Consider the following 11,385-nt stretch of genomic DNA (forward strand, 5'->3'; position numbering starts at 1 on the left):
GAAGAATCCCAACAACACGTCCATCACAGGTATAAATAAGCCTGTGCAATGGAAATTCCCAGTATTGATGTAAGATCTGGTAAAGATGAATCACTGAGGAGCAGTGGGAAGAAGGTATATAAGGTAAGAACGATACAGTGTTCTTTGACGTTCCTGTTTGAACATGCAGAGTAAGGCAGAGATTTTTTCATTCCAGGTGAAGGACCATCAATTCAAAATAGTTTAGACTAAACATGGGATAGGATAGCACCAAGAAGTGAAGGAAGAACTGTAGGAACAGGGCATCTCAGAGGATTTAGAGAATGAAATTGATCATTTGATTCTGTAAAACTCATTCTGCTTCTCATATACTTCTTGGGCTTTGCCACATAAAAAAAGACTTGGCCCCTGGAAGTTCTTGTAAATACACTTAATACTTAATACCCAGGATAAAAGAAAGAATTCTCCCTGCTAGTACTGCTTAGAAAAATCCCACAGAAGGACTCTGCTTGCCCTAACTTGAATCAGATGACTATTCCTATACTAACGATGTGGCCAGATTAAAGAGTAGTATGATTGATCTCACCTATTTCATATATTTAACCTGTAAGAAGGAGAGATAAATATTCTAGGCAGACCAAAATATTAATAATATGTTCTATAGGGACAGTGTTATAAGTAGGATTAGAAGAGAGCGACATAAGGAAAAGAGCAACAAAAATAGGAATAAAGTTTTCAATTTTCTTGTTTTATTTTTGCCACATTTTTCCCCCTTGGTACTCAAATAGTCTTCTTATTTTCTTTTTCATAAAAGGGTAGCACTGGGAATTTCATTTAATTAGCCCAAATGTGTTAGTTAGGGATGACTTCAATGTATTCTTTCCCTACACTTAATTATTAGAACAAACGTAAAAGCTAATTGGACTTTTTTTTCTATATAGATAACATAGAGTATTTGGTAATAAGGTGTGAAAAAATAAAGTAACACATCTATTGTTTGAATATTTTTGTTCCTTCCAAAACTCATGTTGAAACTTATTTTCCAAAGAAACAGTGCTGAGAGGTGAGACCTAATCAGAGGTTTTTAGGTCATGAGGACTCCACCATTATACATGCATTAATGCCATGATAAAAAGGGCCTGTGGGAACGAATTCTTTCTCTTTTGCTCTTCTGCCATGTGAGGACAAATTTGTCCACATAGCAAGAAGGCCCTCACCAGACACCAGATGCTGATTCCTTGATTTTTGACTTTCCAGCCTCCGGAACTCTGAAAAATAAATCCCTATTATTGTTATAAATTACCCAGTCTATCATATTTTGTTATAGCAATGCAACACTAAGGTAGAAATTGGTACCAGGAGTTCAGTGTTGCTCTGACAAATACCTACAAATTTGGAAGTGGCTTTGAAACTGGGTAATAAGTAGAGGTTTGAAGAATTTGGGGGAACAAGCTAGAAAAAGCCTATTTTGCCATAAACAGAGGATTGAAGGTGATTCTGATGACGGCTCAGAAGAGGAGGAGAGCTGTAACGAGAGCCTAAGTTAGAGGTTATCTAAGTGGTTATGATCAGAATATTGTCAGAAATATGAACAATAAAGGTTATTCTGATGTTGTCTGAAATAGACTGAAAACTGGAAGAAAGGTCATCTTGGTTATAAAGTGGCAAAAACCTTGGCTGAATTGTGTCCATGTTCAAGGGCCTTGGGGAAGGCGTATTTTAAGAGTGATGAACTAGGATATTTGGCAGAAGAAATATCTAAGCAGCAAAATATTGAATGAGCTTCACAACTTCTTTTAACTACTTATAGTAAAATTTTGAGAAGCACAAACAAATTAAAGATGGAATGTATAATTAAAAGGGAAACAAAATACAAAGATTTGGAAAATTATCAACCTGGCCATCTAAAGAATAAAAAAGCATGTTTAGAAGAGAAAACGTCTTGAATTTTTACAGAATACTACTCAGCCATATAAAAAAGAATGAAATAATATCTTTTGCAGCAACTTGGATGGAACTGGAGGCCACTATTCTAAGTGAACTATCTCAGGAACTGAAATCAAATACCATATGCACTCACTTATAAGTGGGAGTTGAACCATGGCTACACAAGATCACATAGAATAGTATAATGGACATTGGAGACTCAGAAGGGTGGAGAGTGGGAGGGAGGTGAGGGATCAAAAATTACCTATGGGGTACAATGCACACTATTCAGGTAACGGGTATACCAAAAGCCCTGATTTCGCCACTATATAAATCATCCCTGTAGCAAAAAACCATTTGTACCAGCTAAATCTATTGAAATAAAAAAAAAAAAAAGAGAGAGAGAGAAAACTAGAATGTGGCCACGTGGCCATTTTATAAGGAGATTAGTATGGCTAGAAGGAAGCCAAGTGCTATTCATCAAGACAATGGCAGCATGATCCTGAAGGCATTTTGGAAATCTTTGAGGCTGTCATAGTTGCCACAGGTCCAGAGTGCCAGGCCCTTGAGGGAAGAAAGGTTTTGAGAGAGGGGCCCAGGGTACCCATGGGACCCTGAGGCTTGCTGTGTGGACCAGCTTTAGATCTTTAGATCATTGCTTCCCGTATTCTAGTGCACTGTTTTTTGCTGCCCCAGCTGTGTCTCTGGCTGACCCAGGTGCAGCTCAGGCAGCAGCTTCAGAGAGTGCAAGTGGTGAGCCTTAGTGGTGTCCACGTGGTGCTGATTCTGCAGGTATGCAGAGTGCGAGAGCTGTAGAGGCATGATCTTCTCTACATAGATTTCAAGGACTGTCATGGGAATAGGGCTGCCCTACAGATCCCATAATCATAGAGTTGCCAGTGTGCAATACCAGCCTGGAAGAGCCACAGACACCCTACTTCAACCTAAGAGAATGACATGGGCTTCACCAAGGAAAGCCGTGAGGGTGGGGCTGCCTAAGGCCTCGGAGGCCTAACCTCCACTCCAGTGTGCCCAGGACATGGAGTCAAAGACAATTATTCTGGAGCCTTAAGACATAATGTCATTGCCCTGTTGAGTTTTGAACTTACTTGGGACCTATTATCCCTTTCTACTTTCCTGTTTCTCCCTTTGGAGTGGGAATGTCTATTCTATGCCTGTCTCATCATTGTATTTTGGAAGCATGTAAATTGTTTGACTTCACAGGCTCACAGCTATAAGGAAATTTGCCTCAGGATGAATCATGCCTGCAGTCTCACTCATATCTGATTTAGATGAAACTTTGGATTTCAGGCTTTTGAGTTCATGCTGGAAGAAGTTAAGACTTTGGGGGCTATTGGGATGGAATGAATGTACTTTGTATGTAAGGACATGAATTGGGGAAGGCCAGGGGCAGAATGCTATTGTTTGAATGTTTGTATCCCCGCCAAAACTCACGTTGAAACTTACTCCCCAAGACAAAAGTGTTGGGAGGTAGGAAGTGTTGAGGGCTCCACCCTCATGAATGGATTAATGCTGCTGTGAAAAGGGCTTGCAGGAGTGAGTTCTTTTTCTTTTGTTCTTCTGCCATGTGAGAACACATTTGTACCTGCTTGCTCTTCTGCCTTCCACCATGTGAGGATGTAGCAAAAAGGCCCTTACCGGATACCAGATGATGGTGCCTTTATCTTGGACTTCCCAGCCTCCAGAACTAGGAGAAATAATTATTTTTATAAATTATTCAAGTGTGGTAGTGTGTTATAGTAGCGTAAAATGGACTAAGAAAACCATCAAACAAGTAAATTATTTTTGGAAACTCTTGATTAAATGATGGCTTTGTGTTTCATTCACTTTTGGTTTCACTAATCACTCACTACAAATATGAAAATTATTAACCAAAAAATAGCTACAATACCACATTCACACAGAGATTTACTTCCTTAATATACCAGGCTTACAATACATACCATGTTATCTTACAAATTGTGGAATACAATTACATACCAAACACGGAATCCAATGGTATAAGAGGTGTAAGACAGGTCTGAAAAATGGAAGTTGGAGATACCTTTTGGAAACTCATAAGCCCATCGGAAATGTTTCATCTGGAAAACTTTATAACTATAAAATGTATCATATATTGTTGTCACTCATGGTCCTGTTCTCAGCTGAACTCTGAAGTGTTGCCCCAGTTCTTAGGCTCTGGGCATGGAGGAATCAGAAGCCTTGACCCGCATGATGGGGAGAGATGACAGCCACTCAGCAAATATGCGTGCAGAATTTATTGTAAGGAAAGTTTAAGGGTGCAAAGTGAAACATGTTTCCTAAAGTGATGGATCTGTCTCCGCAAGTGGAGAAGACCCTAATTAACTCTAAAATTCCTCCTTTTATATGCTAGTAGTATATGTTGATGTAAAGTTCAGTTATAATTGCTTACGACTATATGTCACGGGTTTTGGGGTCTGGATTTTCCAGGTATGGACATAACTTAAAGGTTATGTTCCAGTCATGCCTTTCTCCTATACGTGTGATGGGGAAAGTCACCGTTTATGGTGTTTTTCTGTTTTCTGATTGGTGGTCACTGTTCCATGGTCTGATCACCTCATTCTTTAAGACCGAAAAAACTATTTCCCCTGGTTATTTTTTTTTGTAACTATTTCCTTCTTATTGTTTTTCTTTAACTGCTTCCTCCTTCTTGTTTTTCTGCCCCTATCATTCAATTACCTCCTGTTTTTCTGTCTCTAACATTGTTTCTTCTTTTCCCTAAGAATCACTCTATCATTTATTCAGTATATTTCTTTGGATTTAAAGATTTTAAGGCTGAAAAGTTTTAAATATTTTATTACTGACAATAAAATCTAGAAAGAAACCTTTCTATCCCTTGCTGTGGGCTATTGTGATTTTAGCATTAGTATCAGAAAACCTATTTTCATTCCTTTTGAAAGGTGTTAAAATACATTTTCTAGTCAGAAAAATAGCCTCATGGTTAAATGAATTAAAATATTCTCTGCATCTAGCAAGCACCATAAATAATCCATTATGAGTTTGGGGAACCTCATTTCCACATACCTTATATCATCTAACACACAGTTGATGTATTACCTCACCAAAGGTTCTATAAAACGTGAAAACTTCAAGGTCTGTGTTAGTGCCAATTCCCTAAAAAATCAGCATGTTGTTTAGTGTAGGTCTATGTTAACTAGGAGCTAGCAATTTTTCTTAATTATATTCAATATGCTAATGCATTTTTTTGAGATGAGAATGTTCCTTTTGTTTAGAAAATTTAAAGACTATAGTTCAAAATGTGGGAATGAATAAAGCTGTTATTTAACATGAAATCAGAAGGAGGATAAAAGGAAAGCAAAAAAAAAAAAAAGAAAAAGAAAGAAAGAAAGAAAACTCGTATCGAAATAAAATACCTACCAAATCTTTTTTTCATAATTACATAAGAATCACAAAATGTAAGAAAACTAAAATACAAGTAATTGATGTTTTAAAAATGATTCTGAGAGCATAATGCTTATTTTTAGACCAAGAAGCAAACTTTGTTTATTTTAGAGCACAAAGCATAACTTTGTGAAAAGCAAGTAAAGATGGTTTTGGGAAAGTCAAAACCAAAGTTCATCTAAGGAAAACGTAAGATTTATAAACAAAGGTTTTCAGAGTTGCAAATACCTGTACTCTTTTACTCCACTCTTAATAGACATTTCTATTATTTTGTTCATGCTTTCTGACCATCCCTGACGTTCGTATAGCCATATGAAGTGATTAGTCAGAATAGACAGGCATTATCACACTCATTTTAAGTGAGAAAAAATTAACAAGTCCATCACTGTAAGATTTGAGCCTGGACCACAGATCTTTTTATTCTAAACCTAATATGCTTCACAGCTCAATCTGTTCTCTCTATTTTAGATGTAGAGAGAGTAGTGTGAGACAATATCAGTAATCTTAAAGATTAAATTCTTCAGAATGTATTATATATTCCTCACAAAATCCATTTTTTCTTGTTCTTCTCAATCAACCCCAGAAGCTTCTCTCTCATTTATGGATTAATTACTTGAAAATAAGTAGTATATAAACTTGTAAAACCTAAGATATAATTAAAATGCTTTTAAATAATAAATATTCCTTGGTTGATTTGTCTCATTTATTTTTTTAATATCAAGAACGGTACTTGCTAAAGGTCATTACCACATTACTTATATTCTAATTAAATTATATAGAATTAAATTAACACCAACCTCCAAAATATAGTGCATACCCAGATTCAGGGATGATATGGGTTCCTCAAATTTCAGAATTTCTTTAAAATAATTAATTTCACACCAAGATATTAAAATCTTTGTTATCAAATGGCAATTGTTCTTTGTTTTCGTTTTCATTTTCTAGTGACTCCAAGATAGGACATTTAATCGCATTCACACATATCAACCCAGATATGTGCTAAAGCAGGTAGTTCATAAAGGGTATGATATTGGACACCTGACAATGGTATTTGTTCAGTTTCACAGAGTTTCAAAGGCACTGAAAAGATTCAGTATCAGTGTGTTTCATCTACAAGGATACTTTGAAAAGCTGATTTAACAATAACCAGTTGAAGTAATGTTTTTGTTGTTGTTTTTATATTCTCCCAAGTATCCAAATACTGTATTTTATTTACAAAAGTGATGGGAAATAGTAGCATTTGTTACTGGCCCGTTCGGTGTCAACCACTTTATAAACCACTCATTTTCATCACATTTAGACGTGCCACTGATACCAATCCTAACTCTTTAAAAAGATTTTTGAACATGTAGACCAAGTTACCACAAAGAGTCAAGAGTCTGCACTGGGAAAACATTTCACTCCTTGGGTAGTTACACTAACATCATCACACTAAAGCCCTTCAGCGGCCTCAACTATTCAACAAAATTGCAACAATATAGAGATTGTATATAACATTTCTACAAATGACAAAATAAGAGATACAGAAAAAAAGTGAGTGTGAGAGAGAAATGACCATTAGCATATAAGGGATGAGCACTGATGTTTCTCAATCATTTTAATTGTTCTGCCATCTACACGCCAATTTCCACAGGTGAAGATCTTGGTGGGTACACAGGATCGCTTGTGAAGTGACAGCAGGCTGCTCCTAACTGCTCTGTGCCAGTTAGCAGTTTTCCTGGAATTGATTGCAACTAATACCCAATTAATTTATTTTCTTAAGCAAATATGACATCCTTATTCTAGATAAAAGTTTAAAAACAAACAGCTACTACCAGAAATATTTCTCGAGTTGGAAATGCTGTGTCTAAAAAAGAACAGAAAGAAAGAAAAGAAATTACAGTAATTTTTGACACACTGAAAAGACTTTCTGTTAGTCAGAAATAATCATTCCTTTATTTTGAATGATCATTATTAAATCAAAATTAAACAAATGGTACCTAAAGGGTAAGAACATCTAAAAATGATATCTACTGGTTATGAACTGAATGTTTGTGTCCTCACTGCAAATTCATGTTGTAGCCCAAACCCCCAGTGTGGCTATATTTAGAGATGGGGCCTCTAAGGAAGTATTAAGGTTAAATCAGGTTATTCATTAAGATTAGTGTCGTGTAAGAAGAGACACAAAAGAGCTCACGTGAGCACACATAAAGTAGACAGCTATCTACAAGCCAAGAAGAGGGCCCTCACTAGAAATCGAATTTGCTGGTATCTTCATCTTGGACTTCCCAGCCTCCATAACTGCGAGAAAATAAATTTCTATTGTTTAAGCCACCCAGTCTGTGTTTTATTTTTATAGCAGCCCAAGAGGACTCATTTTATGACTTCTATCACATTCTAGGACTTCTTGTATTACTCATTCTGTAACTTCTTTCCATATACTCTTGTTTTAAACAGGAGGCCAAGATTGTTAGTGTCCTCTTGGGGAACAACTGGAGAAGCATATCTTAAAAAAGGGAGCTGATAGTCTTACAACCTGGGTCTGGACTAGAGTGAGGTCACAAAAACAAAAATGACAAACAAACAAACATAAAAGCTCCTATGTTTGTTTCTCATTTAGTTAATCAGTGTTTATTTAGCACTGCAATGTGTTAGACATGGTTTAGATAAAAATACAAGCTACTGAAATGATACCTCAAAACCCTAACCAACAAGAATGTCACAGTAAATGAACAAAAGCTACAATGCAATATGAATATATGAAGAATGTGCTAACGGAGCAACAAAGAATGATCAATTAACTGTTAGTGTGGGTTTTGATGAACGTTTTGCATAAGAGATGGTATAAGTGCCGAGTCTTTGAAGACATTTGCCAGAATAAACAGGGAGGAAAGAGAATTATAGGCAATGGTCATGGTGTTTATAACAATGTCATGATGAGAGAGGGAATATCATTAAGAGAACCATTAGAATAATCCTTCTATACAATTATGCAGATAATCCACTGAGGCCGATCTCCTCATCCTCTGTGATATTAAGGACCATATTTTTATCTCCATCTTTTACGAACGAACGCTTAAGTGGGTTAAGCAGTTTTATAGTAACAGAGATGAAGAGAATAGTGTCTGTGTGAGAATTTCTAAAATAAACTAGTAGCCCATTATAAAATCCCAAATAACACTTCTGAGAAGCCTATTCACTTAGCAAATATCAAACATCCATATCCATCCACTGATACCCAGTGTTAATTTGTTGCAAGTTAACTTGTAGATTGCTCTTGAGGAATGATTCCTTGTCTGTATGCCAAACACATACTTAACACATACATCCACACAGAGAATGAGGAGAAAAGAGACCCATATTTAGGGCACTGCTTTTTTTTTTTTTAACTAATGTTATCAGATCTAAGATGGTTTAGTGTAAAATCTTAGCGTGAAATCTTCCTTTCCTCACAACATCTAAATGGGGTTTTCATAGCTGAAGCACTTAGAAACATTTAAATTGAGAGGGCCCTTTGCGTTAGAGTTTAGACTATTCAACTTTATGGAGAAGGCCCCTTTTCCCTGATAAGCCTAATCACCCAATGTGACATATTAACACATTGAATAATCAGTTTTGCCTGTTTGTTTCAGTAAGGTTTACCTAGAGAATTCCAACTATATTATTTCTTTATGTGTGAAAAATGGTCCCCTTAGCTTTTTTCTGTTGGCCTCATATAAATTAGCACCAAACCAGTCTGGTTAATCTCCACACTGCATCTATTTTTCTTCAATTATGGATGGTAACAGTATAAAAAAAAAAAAAAAAAAAAAACTTGATAAATTATTTTCAAGTACACTGAATAAAGGATAGTATAAAACTCATTTTCTTAGATTTTGTAATAAATGGACCCTTCCTAATAAATGATCTCTATCCTCACACCGTTAAAGTCACATTAGTTCAGCTGAATGAAGGTCCCTGAGGCAAAAACAATAAATGGCCACTTTCTCATTCAACTACATGAAGTTGACCTTCAATAAAACATGATACCTGAGATTGCTAGTTATTTCTGATAAGGCTAAAAAGTAGTGGCAATTTTTTTTTCCTTTGGATACATACATAAGAAATATTTGTGATTTGTTAAAAAAAAATACAATCAAATAGAATAAAATGTTAATCTACATAACTGCTGGTAAACTGCTTTGAGGAAAAATCACCAAATATTCACTTTATTCATTCATTATATTCCTTTTCTTTTCCAGGAGAATCATAATTTATTTTTATGTGTCCTTTTTAGAACACAGGATTAACATTTCAATTTTACTTGAGCACAGAAGGATTTGTGTATATATTATACAACTATTAATCATTATTTTAACTTTGTCTTTTCTAAGCTTATTTGTCCAGGGTTCTTGGTTGCACTAATAACTGGCTTAATTATCAAGCAAAAAACAAAAGGGTATTTAGTGAAAAGATGTGGGGAGTTCAGAGAATCCACTGGAAGGTTACAGAACCAGTTTTGGAAGTCAGCAAAAACAAAGGCAGCTTTGGATGCCTAGGAAACAAAACACATAAGCAGAATGGTCTCCTGGTAGGAACAGGTGGCTGGCCTGGGAAGCATGGTGTCTGGGAATAATGTACTCTAACCATTTTTCGGTCATCATTCATGACATTCTTGATGCATTAAAAACTGTACTTAATTTAAGGAGAATTAAATTCTTGTAAAATTTAAGTGCTCAATTATTCCATAAATTGAAACAACCTTGTACCCTTGACATTGTATATACAACATATCAATTTACCTCTAAATAACTAATTGGTGTGTGTATGTGTGTATACACTTATATGTTTTATCCTAAATTTTATTAATACACTATGAAAGGTGTTTCATCTTGACCAATATTCACATCTCACGTCATTTTCTTTTGACATGCTTGAAAATAATTAATTTCCTTCTATTCTTCTCTGCAGTCTTCTTTGTCTGTCAGCTAATAAACAACCAATAACCGAATTGGATTAAAATGTTGTGAGTCACTGCAAATAAAGATAATTTCTTATAAATGCTTGGCAAACAGAGAGAGAACATTAGGCTGATTGGACTACATTCAATATGAAATAGAGTTCTAAATTGTTTGAACTGAGGTTCTACTGCCAGTAATCCTGGTGGAGCTCTTACTGTACCAATTTCTCCAGCGATAGCAACTATTTACTGTAAAACACTGTACAAAAAAAGTCTCAATCACACAGTATCTTGGATCATGTCTTACATAGTAAATACTTATAAATATCTGTCATATGAACTAATATTATTTAGAAGCAAGCATGACTCATTAAATACTTGCCCCATGAACTATAGTATGTAATATCTGAATAGTAGAAGAGACAGAGCTTTAGTATGTTCTATAATCTGAGTGCCAGCATTTGTCTATGTTTTACGACTTGTCTTTCTATACACAGCTGGGCTCCTATTAACTAAAGTTGGACATTAGCTAACTAGATCATTAATGTCTTTATATCACATTCTAATAGCACAGTCACCTTCTCTACTTAATAAAGTACTTGAACTGTATAAACAACCCCTCTGTTTGCACATTCTAACCCAGCAGGAACTGAAGCCAAAGCTCTAAGCTTGCAATTATCTCGTTATCTCTGCAAATATGGAAATGAATAAATTTAAGGAAAGACTAGGTACACTGTGAGCTTTTGCTTTGTTATTTCTTTCCAGAGTGTAATACAAATGGAATTTGATGAGCAAGAGAGAAAAGTTAGATGTACTTCCATCTTCTTTGTAAGATTCTTATTCTTGTGTTTCATTCGTTTGATATTGAGTAGAATACTCCACACATCTTACTGCCTCACCTCACTAATTTGTCCCCAGCCTACACAGGACAAGAATCAGAAATGGAAGCTACATGACCTTGAACCACTCCATCCTATTTGCTTACCTTAATATTCCATCCTCCCTACCAGTCTGCACAACGAAATCAAGTTCCACTCCTGTTCCCATCTTGCTTCCAAACCCTGCTCATGATCCTTTGGCTGGTGGGACTCAGAGACACAGCCCTAACTTCCCCTTCA

Source organism: Propithecus coquereli, unplaced genomic scaffold (genome assembly GCF_000956105.1).
Source record: "Propithecus coquereli isolate 6110/MARCELLA unplaced genomic scaffold, Pcoq_1.0 Scaffold82, whole genome shotgun sequence".
Classification (NCBI taxonomy): Eukaryota; Metazoa; Chordata; class Mammalia; order Primates; family Indriidae; genus Propithecus; species Propithecus coquereli.